General features: G+C 46.9%; 1 pseudogene; it reads left to right on the top strand.

Moving 5' to 3' along the window:
- LOC122334854 overlaps nt 1–4,652 on the top strand; it is a 28,579-nt pseudogene extending 23,927 nt beyond the window's left edge.
- Nucleotides 4,653–12,243: the final 7,591 nt, after the last annotated feature.

Below are 12,243 nucleotides of genomic sequence, written 5' to 3'. Positions count from 1 at the left end.
TACTCTTCATTTTCTGTCTTTTTGACTTGTTTTTCAGGTCATTTGGTGTTCTGCTCTGGGAGATCTTTTCACTTGGCTATATGCCATACCCCAGCCGCAGTAACCAAGAGGTGTTGGAGTTTGTTACTAATGGAGGCCGGATGGACCCACCTAAGAACTGCCCCGGGCCAGTGTGAGTTGACTCTTAAATTCGAATATGCAAGATATTTATGCAGCACTTCTTTATAACATACACTTAAATGTCAAGAATCGGTTGTTATCTAATGAATATGAATTTTGATTCTCGATTTTTCAGTCATCATTATCCTTTCCATTGCTGTATGATTTCTGTCTTTAAAAATAATATTAATCTAACTTTTTGTTTTGGTTTAAGTTTTGGTTTAAGTTACTAAGCTCATCTGGGGACCATATTGAAGAGTTTTTAGTTTTTAATCTTTAAATTGTATTAAATTGTTCTATCATGTAATGAAAATATATATTTTGTTTATAAAAATAGGTACCGGATAATGACACAGAGTTGGCAGCATCAGCCAGAAGACAGACCAAACTTCTCAACTATTCTGGAGAGGATTGACTATTGTCTGCAGGTACTACATCTTAAAATCATGTTATAGGTTTGTTAGGAGCAGCATTTTTGAATTTCAGTATTGTAATATGCATTCTGTACACTGTGCAGAAGGAAATTGGTAAAGTATGCAGAACAGAGTTGAGCATATTATACAATCAATGCCACTATGTAATATTCTTTATTCATTTTAATTTAATTTAATTACATTTGATTTGATTAAATGGAATTTGTTTTAATTTAATTTAATTCAATTTAATTTAATTTAATTTAAAAAAATAGTATTTCTAATAAGGTACAATGCTATCTTTGATTAATTATTATGTTAGGATTTATTATTATCTTATTTTATTAACATTTATTAAAAATCTTTTTTAAAAAAGTGTATTGAGAAGTTTGACTACTCAGATTTTCAAATTCCCCTAGGATCCAGATGTGGTGAATGTGCCTTTGCCTGTCGAGTACGGCCCCATCCCTGAGGAAGAGGAGAGGGTACCCATGCGTCCCGACGACCCATCGGCCCCCTCCTTGCTTGTAACCCCTCAGGGAACAGAGGAGGCTTCATCTGCCACCCACTCCGATCAGCCTAAGAGAGATGGGGAGGCTGTTCTCATGGCCAGCCACTCCTCTGAAAGCAAACTCCCACCCGCTCCCCAACCTCAACCTCACCCCCATCACCACCATCAACCCGCAGTAGTCACTGCACCCATACCAGCTGCCAAACCTTCCTCTGCAACTCCCTTGACCACCCAAGATGGAGGCCATGTGAATTTGGGCTTCATGCAGGCCGTCCAGTCAGAGAAGGAGAGCCGTAACGGGAAGCCCACCAATCTCTGGAACCCAACCTACGGCTCTTGGTTTCTACAGCAGCAGCAGAAAAGACAGCAGGCCCAGGCACAAAGGCAGACAAGCGGCCCACGAATCCCAGGTGAAGGGCAGGAACAAGCGGGCCGGACTGTGACAGTAGCTGAAGCTCTGGGCCTACAGCAACAGCACAAACAGCAGCAGTACCAACAGCAGCTCCAGCGCCAACAACAACAGCAGCAGCAGCAGCAGCAGCAACAACAAGGTCTGTGTCGACCGCTTTGCCCCCTCCTCCCCACCTGCCCCAACCCCTTTACTTCTGGATTCGCCAGCCTAGCACCGGTTCCACTCTACAGACTACGCCGTTTCCCATGTGGGAACATCGGATATGGCTACCAGGAGCAGGGCCTGCCCATGGAGCCCATGCCAGGGCCCCAGCCTCCCCCACCTCATCCTGGCCAACAGAGGCCCATAACTTTGGCTAGGGCCAGCGGCCCTGAGGACAGTCGCCCGCTTCTGGTCACCATGGGTACAGTGCAGGACTCCAGACTCCCGAAAATGGAAGGGCACAACGCCACTGTGCTGTAACTGTGCACGTTCTCTATCAGTGCCCACTCTGCAAAACACTGTGCTGTCCATTTATGTCCACCTTTGCCAAGCCCCTTTGTGCTTTATCTTTGTGCTTTTCAGCCATGAGACTTGGACTAGAAAGGTTCTCTGCTGGAAACTCAGAGAAACTAAGTTTCACTAAAAGAGAGCAATTGTCATTTGAATAAAGTAACAACACTGCTGAGATTCTGAACGCCACAATTGAGAGACTAAAATAAACTGATTAAGCCCTCACAAGGACTAATTCTGTAAAAAAAGACTATATTATATCAGTGATATTTTTCCATAACGGGGGAGAAAAAAATAAAACGGGTTTGTTGATGTTTGCTTGCCTGCTTGTTTATTTATTCATTTGTTAATTTATTATTTGGAGGTCATGTAAATTATTAATGGGTGTGCTTCAGAAAGCAAACTGCCCCCATTCATTATGTATCATTTGTTCATTCTTGGACTTGGTTGGCTTTTAAACGCAGCAGTTTTCATCTATCACCAAACAACATGAATAACAGAATACTCTAATGGCTTGTGTGTGTGAAACTCATGAGTGTTTATGGCCTTTGGTGATCAGACTACCTGTTGCAATGGTGTTGGAATTGAAACATGTAGCATACTCGTCAGCAAATGAAGGCTCTTTCACAGGACTTGTGATAGTGATTTAATCTGTAAAAAAAATGCATTAAAACTAAATTTATTAATTTAAGGTGCCACTATTATGGATTATTTATTTAATTTTTTTTTAATTACCTTTCATGTAGGGTGTAACACAGCTGAATGAAATCATCCTGCAAAGTTTCAAATCTGAAAGTTTACTGGATATAAAGTTTTTGTCTCAGAGTCGACTCTGAATCATTGAAAGGAGTAATTGTTCAAACGAGTCCTAAGTTGTTTTGTTTTGATGTCAAAATGAAACATTAACATATTGCCTGCCTATTTGTTGGTCTTTTCACGTTGGTCTAAATGAAAATGCAAATGGTTTTTTTGCCTCTAGGTGCCACTTTTGGAGTGTTGAAAGTTCACAAACTCTACTCTACATGAAATCAACCAAACAAATACGGTAAAACTAAATGCATATTATAAGAATATTATATTATACGTTTTTTTTACCTTGCCATGAATTGTCAACCTGTTGTTCGGGACTCCCAAAATGAAAATATGAAATTTTCATGACCGACAGTTGCTTTAATATATTACAAAAACTTTTCAAAGAAAAAAAAAATTCCCTCAACCTTGTTGAGATATTAAGCTAGTGTGAATTTCCAAGTTTGATGCCGTTTTGGATCAACAAAGCCAACATAGCCAAGAGGTTCACCAGCACACCTTAGCCGGTGAAGGTTATTAACCAGCAGGGTATTTCTGGTAAAGCTGCTTAGCTAGTGAAGTTTTGTTGGAGCTTTAGCATAACAGAACATCAAAAGATGCTCTTTTAAGCTTGGAACAGCCTTTGGCTTATTCCTAGTACGCCTAAACCACCCACATAATGATACATCTTGGAAATTGTTCGCTAACCATGAACTGCATTTTGAAATGCCAGCAGAAAGTGGCTTTAAAATTGTTTTAACACTCAGCATCAGTAAAAAGTCTGCCTTGCACACAACACAAGACCAGTCTGATGCTGTATAGACTTAGAGAGTTCAATGCATTAGGGAATGTTGACGAGTCGTGTGAAAGGGCTTTGTGTTGTATGAAACTTGGCTGTATAAGAACACATTTCAAAATTTTATTTTAATAGGCATCATTCCATTAGTTTTCGATTTGGCATTTACTTTGTGTACATAAGAGCCTTACACCTGTTTGAGCAGAATATCATTAACTATGTATCATAATCTCAAGTCCTGTTTTTTTAATTGAAGGACTTTTTCCTTTAAGCTTACTGATGAGGAAAATTAATTTTTCACATACTGTTTTGTCACTTTAATGTCTTAAACATTCATTGTTTTAGTCATATTGCTTACTGTTCAGTTTTATCAAGCTGCTATTTCGAAGCAAATGTTGGATGGTCTTTTTATACTATCAGAAAGAACTGCTGTAGTGTCTTTAATAGTGAGGGTTTTACAAAGGAATATCTTGTGGCAATTTTTTACACTATTTTTTTGTTAAATAGTGGTCTCATTGTGGAAAAAAAATTGTTTTATCTTTATTTTTATTATGTTATTTTAAATGATAATTTTATCTTTATTTTTAACCTTCATATAAAGTTCTATATTAATATCATCACAGAATAACTGAAATATGTTTCAAATATTTGACTCATTTATATCCCTCTTGACTTTATGATATCATAATTTACAATGTCATAGACACTTTGTTAGCATTGATACTACAGTTTACCATAAATGGTATATTTCAATGTAAAATGCTACTTTTTGAGGGATAAATATTTCTTGACTTTAACAAAAAAAACATAAAGATATAGGTTTGAAGATATCTGATACGGTTTATGGGAGATTCATAAATCTGAGTGTTATTGCATGAAGACAAAAAAATGGGATTTTTATTGCTATTTTAATTTATTTTATTTGGTTCTTTTTACTTTATTTTTATTTCGCTTCGCAATTACAAAGTGACCACACTTGTAAAAATGTTGTAAAACCTTATTGTATCATGTATCTGTTAATCTCTGTAATTTGACATTCAATGATGAGATCTGAGAAATTAATAAATTACTATTTAATAAGTTTGGCATTGCTCTGTATTAAAATAAGCAGAAGCATCATGTCTCACAGGAGATAATGATGACAAGCTGGAACATGGTTTTGATTCTAATAATTAGTCTAATAATGTGAAATATGACAAATATTCAAATACTAGTTCCCTTTCAGTCGGTCACTCCGAGTCACGTCGGATGACCGACGAATTGGGATCTCGCTTCGAGAGACCAATCTACTTCGAGTGTATCTAAACAAGCCAATTGAAGATTGGCATGCGCTAATCGCATCCAGCTGCCGCTGATCACAGCGCGTGTATAAATAAGCAGCGGGTGCAGCGCATATTCAGCTTTTCGCTTCGAGCCGAGCGTGACTGTTCCGCTCCAAAGACGATCTACGAGTGTTGGAGTACGGCGTTTCAGCGGAGGTCGTTTTCCTGCGTCGAGTGGATTGCCACAATCAGGCTGCACTACCCCCTGTTTGTGTGCAAAACGCTATCCCCTGTTGCCGCAGCACTAAAGAGCATTCGCGGGTGCGTCTTTTTAAAGACGACGTTACGCCTGGCAAACTCGACGCGTCTTGGAAGACAGCGTGGGTCTTGCTTCAGACTACGTGCACCCGTGTGTTTCTGGATGCGGTTGTTACCTGGTGTTAGGTGATGGTCACAATCGTTGCCTCGTGTGCCTGGGCTTAGCACGCTGAGGTGGCGGTTGTGGATGAATCATTTCCTCGCGGGAGATGGTCATCTCGGAGTGATGGGCGGGCTCTGTCGCCTTGAAAAAGGAGGCGGAGCTTGTGTTTGCTCGACTTGGTTCTCATTCTGGCTGCAGACAGGTGGGCTCCATTTCGTTGTGACACAAAGCTTAAACTCTGCAACCAGTGGAGCTGCAAAGGGGCAGTCTGGACCCTCACGTGGGGTATCAGCTGTACCCTCTTGGGCTCCCCTGATGATCAGAAGTCAATCGCTGCATCGGAAGGTGAGCCAGACATTTCTGGAAGTGAAGATCCGGTTGCTCTGCGCTACCAGGCGTTGAATGTACTGGATACAGATCTAGAAATGGTGGCTATGCTTGCCCAGGCCGTCGAGGTGATCGGGATCAAGTGGAAACCTCCACTGCTTCCCCGGGCCTCGAGGCTGGACGATTGGTATTTAAGGGTGGCTTGCGCTGGTTCTCAGGGCCCCACCCTGGTACCTTTCTTCCCGGAAGTGCATGAGGAGCTTACTGGGATGTGGAAAGCACCTTTCACTGCCAGAAACTGCCCCAGTGGCTCCTCCTCCTTCACCACCCTTGACAGTGGCACAGCCAGGGAGTTACGGTGATCGCCCCCCCAGTGGAGCGGTCAGTTGGGATGCAGCTGTGTCCCAATGCCGCTTTCCGCTTAGTGCGGTGATCCTGTGCTCCCCTCCCCCGGCCTGCAGGTACTGGCCGGCTCTGAACGGCAGTGCCTTGTGCGGCCTGTGGACAAGCTGCGCCTGCAGTACACGCTTTGGCGTTGTTGCAGGTTCATCAGGCCAAGGCACTGAAGGATCTGCACAGGGGTGGTCATGACCTGGAAGTTCTGAAAGAACTCTGTATCGTGATGGACCTCGCGCCACGAGCGACGAAGGTCACAACGCGGTCTCTGGGTTGTGCGATGGCCACTACGGTGGTCCAGAAACGCCATCTGTGGCTGTGTCTGGTCGACATGCGCGAGGTAGACAAGACACGCTCCTTGAATGCCCCCATGTCCCAGACCGCCACCGGCGACGCAGTGGAGAACTTTGCCCAGCAGTTCTCCGCTGCCCAGAAGCAGACTGAGGTAAGAAACATCCTGCCTCGGCGTGCAGCTGCTGCCTTCACCCAGCCGCCGGCGGCCCACCTCAGCCAGCTCGTCGCCGAGGGTGCCCCTGCTGCCGCCACCGCTCCCGCAGTCAACGCAGCAGCCCCATCTAGGCAGCACCGTGGAGCTGGCAGCAGGGCAGCCACCCAGCCTGTCCAGGCTCCTGCCAAACCTGGAGGAAAGCGCAGGTGCAAGAGGCCCTCAGATCCGGGGATGGAGGGAGCTGCTCTGCCGGGCAGAGAATGTTGCCGCTACCTAAAACCTCGACAAGGGCGGTTTCCTCTGTCTCTGGGTCCCCAGGGAGAGCGAGGAGTTGAGCGGGCCAGTTCCGCGCCACTCACGCTCTCCTTGGGCTAATATGCAGCAGTGGGAAGACTGGGCGGACGAACCAACAGCCTACCCGCCTCACTTCTGCGGGGATGCAGGTAAGAGTTGCACACACTCAGACCCCGCTTCGGACCGGCCACGAGACGCCCGAGCCGGGTCCCTGCACTCCCCCTCGCTGCCCCATCGCCTGCACGTCGGTGGTTCCGCTCGAGCCGCTAGTTCGGTCTCTGGATGCCTGGTTGAATCTTCCCAGGCTATCCCGGTGGCTCCTGCGAACCCTTTCGACTTCGGCTATATGATTCAGTTCATCCGCGCCCCCAAGTTCAGTGGGATCCGCTATATGTCAGTGAACAATGCGTGTGCCCCTGTCTTGTGGGCGGAGATTGCTGTCCTTCTAGTGAAGGCACGATAAAGCCGCTTCCTCCAGCCGATATGAGGTCGGGGCTTACAGCCCATACTTCATAGTGCCCAAGAAAGGCGGTGGGTTATGACCAATCTTGGATCTGTGAGTCCTGAATCGAGCACTCCCGTTCAGGATGTTGACACAGAAACGCCTATTTCAGTGCGCCCCGTCCCCAGGATTGGTTGCAGCGATCGACCTGAAGGACACGTACTTTGCGTGTGTCGATTCTTCCATGCCACAGGCCATTCCTGAGGTTGGCGTCAAGGTCGAGCATATCAGTACAAGTCCTACCCTTCGGCTCTCTCCTGTCGCCACGCGCCTTCATGCAAGTCGCGGAAGCAGCCCTTGCTCCACTGAGAGAGTAAGGCGTTCGCATTCTCAACCAACTGGATGACTGGCTCAGTCCCGGGCTCAGTTGTGCGAACACAGGGATCTGGTGCTACAGCACCTCAGCCAGTTGGGGTTTCAGGTCAACCAGGAGAAGAGCAAACTCTGTCCAACGCAGAGGATCTCTTTTCTTGGGATGGAGCTGGATTCGATCGATCAGATGGCACACCTCACAGAGGAGCGTGCCATTCGGTGTTGAACTGCTTCAATATGTTCAAGAGCAGGATGGCGGTCCCACTGAAATATTTTCAGAGGCTCCTGGGGCATATGGCAGCCGCGGCCACAGTGATGCCGCTGGGACTAATCCATATGAGACCGCTTCAACATTGGCTACACGATCGAGTCCCGAGGTGGGCGTGGCAAAGTGGCACTCACCGGGTTCAAATAACACCGGCCTGCCGCCAAACCTTCACCCCGTGGTCAGACCTCTCGCCTTCGGCCGGAGTGCCCCTGGAGAAGGTCTCCAGGTATGCTGTGGTTTCACGGATGCCTCCACCACCGGCTGAGGGGCCACGTACAACGGGCATGCAGTGTCAGGGGTTTGGACGGGCCCTCAACTGCAATGGCACATCAACTGCCTAAAGTTGCTGGCAGTACATCTCGCCCTAGGCAGTCTCGAGAACTGCCTTCGAGGCCAGCATGTACTAGTCTGCACAGACAACATACTGACCGTTGCGTGCACATCAACCAACAAGGTGGTCTCACGCTCCCGTCGTATGTCGCAACTAGCCCACCACCTCCTCCTCCTATGGAGTCGGAAGTTCTGAGAGGTCGCCTCGCCATTCACATTCCAGGAGTGTGCAACCAGGCAGCCGACGAGCTGCTGTCGCGAAGCTGCACTACCCGGAGAATGGAGACTCCATCCCGGGCGGTTCAGCTGATTGGGAACGTTTCCGAGCCACTCAGGTAGACCTGTTTGCCTCTCCAGAGACTTCCCATTGCCCACTGGCACACAGCTGGCTGCGGGCCTTTGCAAGTATGTATTTCCCAGTGAGCCTTCTTGCACAGACACTGTGCAAGGTCAGGGAGGACTAGGAGCAGGTCTTGCTAGTAGCACCCTACTGGTGAAGACTTGGTTCCCAGAACTTGTGCTCCTCGCGACAGCCCCTCCTTGGCCGATCCCTCTGAGGAAGGATCTTCTGACTCAGAGATGGGGCACCCCTTGGCACCCGCGTCTAGACCTCTGGAAACTCCATGTCTGGTCCCTGGATGGGATGCGGAGGCTCTAGGTGACCTACCTCAAGAGGTAGTCGACACCATTTCTTCGGCTAGAGTGCCGTCCACGAGACAGGCCTATGCCTTGAAGTAGAGCCTGTTAGGTCGAGTGGTGTTCTTCTCAGGGTGAAGACCCCGGAATTGCCCTATCAGTCGTGCTTATCTTCTTGCAGCAAGGGTTGGAGCGAAGGCTGTCTCCTCCACCCTTAAAGTCTCACGTGGCTGCAATCGCTGCAAATCATGACCCCATAGATGGGAGGTCTGTGGGTAAGCATGGCCGGATTATCAGGTTCCTGAGGGAAGCCAGGAGGTTGAATCCTCCACGGCTCCCAACAGTACCCTCTTGGGACCTGTCTGTAGTGCTGACAGCACTGCAGTAGGCTCCGCTGAACCCTTGCCAGCAGTTGTGCTAAAGTTCTTTTATCTATGAAGACATTGCTCCTGCTCGCATTGGCCTCCATCAAGAGGGTAGGGGACCTGCAGGCTTTTTCGGTCGGCGATTCGTGCCTACAGTTTGGGCTCGCGATTCCCAGGTACCACTGAGGCCACGGCCCGGCTCGTGCCCAAGGTTCCCACTACCCCCTTCAGAGACCAGGTGGTGAACCTTCAAGCGCTGCCCTGGAGGAGGCAGACCCAGCCCTGACGTTGCTTGTCCCGTCCGAGCACTCCGATGCTACGTTGACCGGACACAAAGCTTCAGGACCTCAGTCCAGCTCTCGTTTGTCACAGAGGCCGGCAGAAGGGGAGCCGCCTCCAAGCAGAGGATGGCTCACTGGATAGTGGACGCCATTACCCTAGCATACCAAGCACAGGGTATGCCCTGCCCCCTTCAGGTTGCGGGCACACTCAGCAAGTGTTGCATCGTCCTGGGCGGTGGCTCGTGGCACCTCGCTGACAGATTGTAGAGCTGCGGGCTGGGCGACCCCAACACGATTGCTAGATTCTATAGCCTACGTGTGGAACCGGTATCCTCCTGTGTTCTCACCTCAAACTGGTAGAAGCACTGAGAGGCCCGGTTTGGGTCGGCTTGTTAACCGCTCCAGAGCGTCCATACAGTAGACCCTGTCGAGCTCCTCCATTCCCTCGGCAGCCAGATGTTGCGGAGCATCCGCGCCAGGCCCTCTCGATGAATCCGTGAGAACCGGTGAGGGCTGGGAGCCATGTAAAGTACCCCAAGAGGACTTTATGTGTGTATTTCCACGGCATAGCCTTAGAGCCCGTGTTTCCCGGCAGACCTTTCTGCCCGTCTAAGAGGGTTCAATCACCTCCAATTTTCCATATGCAAACTGAAATACTGTCCATATGCGTATTCGTTCCGAGACCTCCTACGGGAAGGCTGGACTTCCGACGCCCCCTGTTCACTAGAACGTGGGGCGTTTCCCAGTGTTCCAGTCTCACGAATGGGTAGTGTTACAAAAGTAGCTGGCTTCTTGTGGTTGAGCCCGGCCTACGCCGATAGACTGAGGGGGCTTGTGGGCTCGCACAGGGCACTGGAAGAGGCAGCGCCCATGGCGCTTTGGTAGGGATCCCAATTCGTCGGTCATCCGGCGTGACTCGGAGTGACCGACTGAAAGGGAACGTCTCGGTTACGTATGTAACCCTCGTTCTCTGAAGAAGGAACGGAGAGGCGTCACGCCCGTCCGCCACGGTGCTGCACCTCTGCTGAAGGGGCCGGGTCACTAGCTCGGCTCCTCAGTGAAAACCTGAATATCGCTGCACCCGCTGCTTATTTATACACGCGCTGTGATCAGCGGCAGCTGGATGCGATTAGCGCATGCCAATCTTCAATTGGCTTGTTTAGATACACTCGAAGTAGATTGGTCTCTCGGCGAGATCCCAATTCGTCGGGTCATCCGACGTGACGTCTCCGTTCCTTCTTCAGGGAACGAGGTTTATACGTAACCGAGACGTTATAATAAAAGCTAGGCTGTTTCATTCATTTTAGAAGTTATCATTTCCCAAAGTAACTGTTAAACATTACACCTACAAACAATAACCCCTAAACAATATGCTTTTTCTACATCCATACATCATAGTGACAAAATAAAGCATAATTTAAAAAAAAATTGTGATACATTTGTGATGGATCAATAAATAATTCACTGACACGTCGAATATGATAAAAAAAGGTGATTTAAGGTGTAGGTATCTTTTTTCTTCAGTAGATCCATTTTTTGATTTTTAAGTCAAATCGTTGTAGTCTGTCAGTCATGTAATTGTTGGTATAAGGAACTTATGCACAGAACAAAAAAATTAAACCATATCCCATCATAACAATACATTGGTGGCCTAAGACACTACAAGTGGTTTGTGTTTAAAAACTAACAGTATTTGTATCGTTTTTACCTCTTGTACACCTCCATTTCCAACGGAGATAGTGATTTTATGGTGCACAACATTTTTTTGCCATTTTTAATGCATTTTTATTATTTTATGTATATTTATTATTTTTATGTACTAAACAGGAATCTGAAACCCCACTCCTGGAGAGCTGCCATCCTCTAGGCTTCCGTTCCAAACATACTCCAATTTATCAAGTAATCTAATTATCAAGTAGCCTAACCCTGAACACCTTGATTAGCTGGTTCAGGTGTGTTTGATTGGGGTGGAAGCTGAGCTCTGCAGGACAGTAGCTCTCAGGGAGCAGACAAATTAGAAAATCATATACTTAAAAAATGCACACAATCATATTCACAGTATGTCATATCTCTGGAAAGGGATTTAGGTATGCAGTGGCGCCTCTAAGATGTCAAAATGACACAGGACACCTCATTGGCCTCCCCAACCACAAAAAAGTCTGCCATCAAAGTACACTGATGTATCAAAGTATATCGTTCACTGCAGCGCCACTTCAAGTCGAACACACCTGTCAATACCTATTGTTTCGCTTTTGCTGATTGACAGATTCATCAGCCAATCGAGGTTTAATGTTCAATGACAGACCGCCCTCTGGGTCCTGCTACGTGCCCAGCACTTCCCCCAACTTGCCCCTTTATTCTGGGATTTACGAAAATAAAATTCAATGAAAAGAACATGACAGCTGCAGTCACCGTCGCCTACACCAGAGCTTGTTGTCGATTTACTAAAAAGCCTTTTTCAAGGCGCTCTTTTGCAGACAAAAGACAATAACCGAAAAAGGAAGCACTAAACTGATTTGTATCATGCACATTGTTATGGAGATGTACGTCGCGAGGTGTCTGGATGTCCAGATGCAGGTTTTCTTTACTAAACCCAGGGTTTCTTTCAGTCTCCTCCCCTGTTTTACAGCATAAACATTGCTTAAATAGTTTATTCATTCATGCACACTGCAAAAACGCTCTTCTTGCTGAGAATTTTTTTTTTTTTAATTTAAAAATTAAGTTAAGATGGGTTTTTTTATAGATGAAAAATTGTAGAATTTAGTCTTGCTTCCTCTGGGATTTTGTGTGTTAATTTTTTTTTTTGCCATAAGAAAAATTATCTTAATG

The sequence above is a fragment of the Puntigrus tetrazona genome, unplaced genomic scaffold, assembly GCF_018831695.1.
Source record: "Puntigrus tetrazona isolate hp1 unplaced genomic scaffold, ASM1883169v1 S000000653, whole genome shotgun sequence".
Taxonomy (NCBI): domain Eukaryota; kingdom Metazoa; phylum Chordata; class Actinopteri; order Cypriniformes; family Cyprinidae; genus Puntigrus; species Puntigrus tetrazona.
The sequence above is the reverse complement of the archived record's forward strand: the minus strand, read 5'-3'. Positions and strand labels throughout refer to the sequence as shown.